Below are 8,390 nucleotides of genomic sequence, written 5' to 3'. Positions count from 1 at the left end.
TCAAGGCTGAGGTGCAAAAGCAAATTGATGCAGGTTTTCTCATGACAGCTGAATATCCTGAGTGGATTGCCAACATTGTACCAATACCAAAGAAGGATGGGAAAGTTCGAACATGTGTTGATTACAGAGATTTGAATAAAGTCAGTCCAAAAGATAACTTCCCACTGCCTCATATTGATGTGCTCGTTGATAGTACTGCCCAATCCAAAGTGTTCTCCTTTATGGATGGTTTCTCCGGCTATAACCAGATACGGATGTTGCCCGAAGATAGAGAAAAGACGTCCTTCATCACTCCATGGGGAACGTTCTGTTATAAAGTAATGCCGTTCGGCTTGATAAATGCGGGTGCTACCTATCAAAGGGGTATGACTACTTTGTTTCATGATATGATTCACAAGGAGATTGAAGTATATGTTGATGACATGATTGTGAAATCAAGCGATGAAGAGCAGCATGTTGTATACTTGAAAAAGATGTTTGAAAGATTGAGAAAGTACAAACTGCGGTTGAATCCTAACAAGTGCAGATTCGGTGTAAGATCTGGAAAGTTGCTAGGCTTCATTGTCATCCAAAGAGGCATTGAAGTTGATCCTGACAATGTCTGAGCTATCAGAGAGATGTCGGCCCCTCAAACTGAAAAGTAAGTCAGAGGTTTCCTCGGACGCCTGAATTATATTTCAAGATTTATATCCCACATGACTACTACCTGTGGACCAATTTTCAAATTGCTCAGAAAGAATCAGCCTGTTGTATGGAATGATGAATGCCAGGAAGCTTTTGATAGCATTAAAGAATACTTGTTGGAACCACCTATCCTTGTCCCGCCAGCGGAAGGAAGGCCTTTGATTATGTACCTGTCAGTGTTGGATGAGTCTGTGGGTTGTGTTCTCGGGCAACAAGACGAGACTGGAAAGAAAGAACATGCTATCTATTACCTGAGCAAGAAGTTCACCGACTGTGAGACTCGGTATAGAATGCTTGAAAAGACCTATTGTGCTTTAGCTTGGGCTGCCAAACGCCTGCGCCATTATATGGTGAATCACACAACTTGGTTGATATCCCGAAAGGATCCAATCAAGTACATCTTTGAGAAACCTGCTGTTACTGGAAAGATTGCACGTTGGCAAATGTTGTTGTCTGAATATGATATTGTGTACAAAACTCAAAAAGCAATCAAAGGAAGTATCCTTGCTGAGCATCTTGCTTGTCAACCTCTTGATGATTACCAGCCGATCAAGTTTGATTTCCCTGATGAAGAGATTATGTATCTAAAAGCAAAAGACTGTGAAGAACCAGTGATCAATGAAGGGCCGGATCCCAGTAGCAAATGGGGATTGGTATTTGATGGTGCTATCAATGCTTATGGTAAAGGGATTGGGGCCATTATTGTAACTCCGCAAGGGCACCACATTCCTTTCACTGCTCGAATAACTTTTGAATGCACGAACAACATAGCTGGATATGAAGCATGCATCTTGGGAATTGAAGAGGCCATTGATATGAGAATTAAGCACCTCAACATCTATGGAGATTCTGCACTTGTCATTAATCATATAAAAGGTGAATGGGAGACTCATCATGAGAAGCTGATCCCTTACCGTGATTATGCAAGATGACTGTTGACATACTTTACCAAGGTTGAGTTGCATCATATCCCTCGGGATGAAAACCAGATGGCTGATGCCCTTGCTACTCTGTCTTCCATGTTTCGTGTGAATCACTAGAATGACGTGCCCGTAATCAAGGTACATCGTCTTGATAGACCCGCTCATGTGTTTACTATTGAAGATATGTCAGATCAAGTTGATGAAAGTGTGAATGATGGAAAACCTTGGTATTATAATATCAAACAGTTCTTGCAGAGCCATGAATATCCACCTGGTGCATCCAACAGGGATAAAAAGACCCTGAGGAGGTGGGCTAGTATATTCCTTCTGGACGGAGAAATCCTATACAAGAGGAACTATGACATGGTCTTGTTGAGATGTGTTGATGAACAGGAAGCTGAGAAGTTGATGCACGATGTACATGACGACACCTTTGGGACCCATGCTACAGATCACACTATGTCAAGAAAACTGTTAAGAGCCAGCTATTACTGGATGACTATGGAGCGTGACTGCTACAGACATGCTAAGAGATGCCACAAATGTCAAATCTACGCTGACAAGATTCATGTGCCTCCACATGCTCTCAACGTTATATCCTCCCCATGGCCTTTCTCTATGTGGGGCACTGACATGATCGGAAGAATTGAACCAAAAGCTTCTAACGGACATCGTTTCATTCTGGTAGCAATTGATTATTTCACCAAGTGGGTTGAAGTTGCTTCCTATGCAAATGTAACCAAGCAAGTGGTAGTAAAGTTTATCAAGAATAACATCATCTGTCGATATGGTGTTCCCAACAAGATCATCACTGACAATGGTTCCAATCTGAACAATAGCATGATGCAAGCTTTATGTGAAGAATTCAAGATTGAACATCACAACTCTTCTCCTTATAGACCTCAGATGAATGGTGCAGTTGAGGCCGCTAACAAGAATATCAAGAAGATCGTTCAGAAGATGGTCACTACTTACAAAGATTGGCATGAGATGCTACCGTTTGCCTTGCATGGTTATCGTACCACGGTGCGCAGTTCAACCGGAGCAACTCCCTTTTCTCTGGTATATGGTACGGAAGCAGTTCTCCCTCTAGAAGTGGAGATTCCATCTCTTCGAGTGATCATGGAAGCAAAATTGACTGAGGCTGAATGGTGTCAAAGTCGGTATGATCAGTTGAATTTGATTGAAGAGAAACGTATGGATGCTATGGCTCATGGACAGTTGTATCAAGTACGAATGAAGAATGCTTTTGACAAGAAAGTCCGACCTCGAGAATTCAAGGAAGGCGAACTTATATTGAAAGAAAGTATAAGCCAACAACCTGACCCAAGGGGCAAGTGGACACCTAACTATGATGGTCCTTATGTTGTCAAGAAGGCTTTCTCTGGTGGTGCTTTGATCCTTACGCACATGGATGGTGTTGAACTTCCAAATCCTGTAAATGCTGATATAGTCAAGAAATACTTTGTCTAAAAAGAAAAGAACAGCGTGGTAGGTCGAAAACCCGAAAGGGCGGCCTAGGCAAAAATGCGCTTCCCGGTGGATCGAAAACCCGAAAGGGCGATCCAGGCAAAAGTTAGGGACAAAAAAAATGAATATGAAAAAGCTCGCTGAGATTGTACGCAACTCAGGCAAGAATGAGCGTCTCGATGAGCCAAAAACCTGAAAGGGCGGTTCATGCAAAAATGAGATTGATAATGACAGACAAGTAACTATACCTGGCAAATCACCATCACCCCTTGGAGCACCTGTAGCTGTCAAAGATCGTCTTCATCAGAAGCTTCTGTACTTGTGAATTCAAAATTTCTATGAAATGTAGCGGTCACCGTGTTCAATGTACCACCAACCAATAAAATTACCATTTTCCAAGCTTTGTAAATCCGTGGAGTTATGCCTTTGGTTGACTTTCACTCTTCTACATCAATTTGAGCCTATGCTTTTGTTTGAAACTCTATTTTCTTCCTATTTTCAATGTTATATACAAAATATTTTCTTTCTATTTGATAATGTCAACGTCTGAAACGAACATTTTGAAAATTGAAAAATCTTTTCCGTTTATTTTGAAAGCAAACATGAGCAATAGGGTACATTCCAGTGAAACATGCATGAATAAATGAGTGTCAATGTCTATTTCAATACATGTTACAAGCAGGTTGTTCCCCAGGATGATCTGTGGTCAATGGCAAGAATGAAAAAACAGAATGAAAGAAAAATTTGAAAAAAAGTGCAAATGAAAAGCTCGCTAAGTTGAAAACCCGAAAGGGCGGCTTAGTCAAAAATGAGCACCCCGCGGATTGACAACCTATGAAGGCAATTCAGGCAAAAATGGGGCAATGAAAAGAATTTATTCTCGGTGAATCGAAAACCCGAAAGGGTGGTTCAGGAAAAAATGGGATTGAAGAATGAAAAATGAAAGAACGAAAGAATGAAAAGCATTGACCATAGATGCGAATATCCAATGTTTACCCAGCACTGACACGCCTAGCAATGTCGACCTGTATCAAAGAATCTTCCAAGGTTCCCTCGTCTGCAAGTTTTGCATGTGATATGATATATTGCCCTCAGCCATGGTTTAGATACGTCTCTCAAACAATGATCTCTCAAAAGAGGATTCCCGTGTGTACATGTTATAGCATGAGCCACCACGTGCCCAATCTTCTAATGTTTCGTCTGTCTCTGTGAAACTTCTCTGTCAAGCTAGAAACCAATCATGCATTTCAAGCATTCATACATCCATAATCATGCATTCTATGTGCCCTTACATTTGATGATATTGTTATACCATACATACATGTTACATTTCCAATCTCAATTTCAATTCAACTCAATCTCAATTTCAATTCGACCCAATCTCAATTTCAATTCAACTCAATCTCAATTTCAATTCGACCCAATCTCAATTTCAATTCAACTCAATCTCAACTTTCAGTTCAATCCAATTTCAACTCTCAATCCAATGACTGTGTCTATTCTCAATTCAATTCCATGTTTGTGTCTCTGATTATTTTCAACCTTCAATGTCTATTTCAATGTCAACTTTCAATTCAATTCAAATCAATGCTAATTCACTCTCAATTTGCTCTTTGGGCCAACAATAATGGTCATGCCTATTTTTCAAGGCAATGTCAACTTACCCTCAATTTGTGTCTTGTTAAATCAAACTTCTAATTTGTATCTTGCTATATGTCTTGTTATTGGTCAAGTGGCTAGTTCGATCCAAAAAACAGCTTGTACCTGCTTACATGCCTGTGTTTTCGGTCAAACGACAAGTTCAATCCAAAGAACAGTTTGTACCCTGCTTATGTTTTGTTATCGGTCAAACGACAAGTTCGATCCAAAGAACAGTTTGCATCTACCTACATGTTGTGATATTGATTAAGCCGCAAGTTCGATCCAAAGAACAGCTTGTATCAACTTTTTGTCTATGCCTCCAGGTCAAATAGCAAGTTCGATCCAAAGAACAGTTTGCACCTGTCTGTCTGTTCGTGTTATTGATCAAGTAGCAAGTTCGATCCAAAGAACAGCTTGTATCTGTCTATATGTCTATGTTTCCGGTCAAGTGATAAGTTCGATCCAAAGAACAGCTTGTACCTGTCTTGTACTTCTATCCCCAGTCAAGTAGCAAGTTCGATCCAAAGAACAGCTTGTACTCACCTTTTGTTTGTATTATTTGGTCAAGTGGCCAGTTCGATCCAAAGAACAGCTTGTACCTATCTTTTGTCCCCTGGTTTGTCTACCCTGTCAATGTCTACCTAAATCCCCAGTGATATGACATGCTCTGTAGACTCCAGTCGCTTGTCTTGCATTCATAATCAAAATGTTGCAAGGCATTCATGTTTTTGAAAATATGAGAAGCGTATTTTTATGTCCAAAAACAGTGCAAATGTTAATATTTAAGTATCTTCGTCCCGTCAAATCAAAGACTTCGTCTCTTGACTCTCCGGACAAAGAAACTTAAATAGGGGCAGCTGTTATACCCTAATTTTGGACCTAAAAATACTTGCTCAAAATGTTTTTCTATCTTTAATATGTGTCTATTACTCTTGAAGGATTGCCAATGTGCTATTATTTTACACTGATATTTTACCCTGCTTTATCTTCCAATTTTTTTGCCCCAAAAATCTTTTCAAACTGTGAATTTGTCTATGTCTTCATACATTTAAAACCATCCAAATGTTTTTCTTGCATATCAAGTCATGTTGAAGTTGTCTCTGATCAGTTGCATGTTTCTCTGCACTTTATTTCAATATTATTTGCAAAATTCATAACAAAGGGGTATTTTAGTCATTTCATGTGTCCAACCTCATTTTTAATCTCTGAAATTGCCTCTGAGTCATTTCAAGTTGTTTGTATAGGTCCTTCATCTAATTCATGTCAAAATCCATTTTAAAAATTGCATCTGAGGCATTTTGAGTCGGTATAGTCCTTAAGGGCATTTTAGTCATTTCCAGTGTTGAAACTGTTTAATCTCTGAAAAATTGTCTCTGAGTCTTTTCAATTGGTCTAAATAAACTCTTGCTTTAATTCCCTGTTAAAAAACCATTTTAAAATTGCATCTGAATCATTTTGAGTCGTTTTAGTCCCTAGGGGCATTTTGGTCATTTCACATGAAATTTCGACAGAGAGAGGTTACTTTAAAGTACCTCATTTAGTAGTTGGTTCATTTTAGTCCTTCTTGTGTTTTTTATTGGTTTCACTTTACGTATTTACAATTTACATTTTTTACCAAATTTTATTATTTTCATTTTAGTCCTTATTCTTCTTTTATTTTCATTTTAGTCCTCTTGTTATTTTTCTTTTTAGTCCTTCAAATTCTGCAAATTGCACTTTAGTCCTTTTTCTATCTTATTTTCTTTTTGAAGTCTTTTTCTATTTTACATTTTAGTCCTTTGGTCAAAATTGCCTTTCTTGTCCTTTTTTCAGAAATTGCATATTAGTCCTTTTAGTTTTTAAATTTGTAGGAAGATCCTTAGGTTCCAAAATTCAGCAAGGCCGAGTTAGTTTAGTCCAGAATACGTGGCAAGCATTCACTGGCTATCAAGCACACATGTCACCTATATAAGGGCCCAATCATCACAGTCCCATTAAGATTAAGCCAACTCATCAAATCACAGAAACAGAATCAAAACTTTCTCTCTCTTGGCAGTTAGATCAAAATTCAGAAATCATCAAGAACAATGAAGAACTCAACAAAACCCTAGTTTTTCCAGAATCAAAATTGAGTCAAATTGAAGCAATTTCTTCGCAGTTCTCAGAGATTCGAAGATGAATCTTCATCATTGAACTACGTCCTCTGCAATTCCAGCACCAATTCATCACAAAGACGAACTGGTACGATCACAGAGGGTTCGAGAGAAGTGAGAAGAAGAGAGAATCGAAGCAAGTTCTGAACCAGTGAAGAAGAAAGAGAGAAGAACACCGATTTATTTTCGGTCCAAACTTACCAGAAGCTTTCAAGGATCTTTTTATTCGAATCTCCAAGTCAAAGTTCAGGTAATCATCAAAACTCCTTCGTTTTCATTGCAAAAAGCTCATCGAAGATTCGTAAACACAAATAAACGGTGAATCGAAGCAGATTAACAAGTTCTCAGACTTGTTCTTTCAAAGAACTTTGAAAAGATTCGAAAAAGTTTGAAACGAAACCCTAAAGATGTAAATCTACGAAGATTCACCGTTTATTTTGTAAATCCAAACTCATGTTCGTAATCAGTGAAGAAAATAGTTTAGGTTAGGGTTTCATTTCAAAAAGTTTCGAAAAGATTTGAAAACATAGAAACCGAAAGATTCAAATGTAGATCTGCTCGTATCTAAGCCTCGTTTCGAAAAAATAAGTTCAGATTCATAATCAGTGTAAGAAATAGAACAAGTTAGGGTTTAGATCCATGAAAATCAAAGATGTTTGAAGTGTTGCCGGAATCTGGAATTTACGGCGGCGACAATGAAGATTCCGATGAATCTTCATCGTCTCCAGCCGTTTCATTCCAGAAACCGACGGTGGAGAGATGAACACCAGTGAAGAGAGAAGTGAGAGCTTCTCTCACTAGAACGAGCTTAGAGAGAGAAACGAAAAAGGCAAATGAGGCTGGACCGGCCTCTTATGTTTATAAAGGGGCTTGAACCAGACCGGTTCACTTGAACCAGTCTGGTTCACCCATGAACCCTGAGCCTTCACCATTAGATTTAGGGTTTCGTTGGACTGGATCAATCCAACGCTCCTGATGCGTTTGGATGATCCAGGTCCATTTCCCCCTTGGGCCTGGGCTTTTGTTTGGTGTGGACTTCGTTTGTGCTTGTATTTTTGCTATTTGAATACTGTGATTTGATTTTTACACCACTGATTGCCTCAAAACTTTGATAAAAAAAATTCCTAAATATTTTCTACATGATCTTGATGTTTTTCTTGACATTTTTGTGATGTTGTTATGTATTAAAACCTGAGGGAAAATGTGTATGGTATTTCTTGCTAATTGATTACTCTTGTTTGTCAAAATTTTGTGAACTTTTACTATGTTCTTGATCCTAATACTTTGATACATGATAGTGCCCCTTGATAAGTGATTCCATGATGTATATGCCTCTGAATTTGTGGTCACTTTACTATTTGGTGTGCTGATTTGTGATTACTTGTTTTACAAGTCATGTAAATGTTTGTTTGTGAAAATAAAGTGCCAAGTATGTCTAAAATATGTTATGATTCTTGACTTGAATGTGTTCTTGTAATTCTTATATCATTGATTGTGATGAAACCTTCGAAAATTGTCATGACATGGGAATTATAGGTCA

The sequence above is a fragment of the Medicago sativa genome, chromosome 4, assembly GCF_051527215.1.
Source record: "Medicago sativa cultivar Bolivia chromosome 4, Bolivia_mono, whole genome shotgun sequence".
Taxonomy (NCBI): domain Eukaryota; kingdom Viridiplantae; phylum Streptophyta; class Magnoliopsida; order Fabales; family Fabaceae; genus Medicago; species Medicago sativa.
This window is presented reverse-complemented; position numbering follows the sequence as displayed.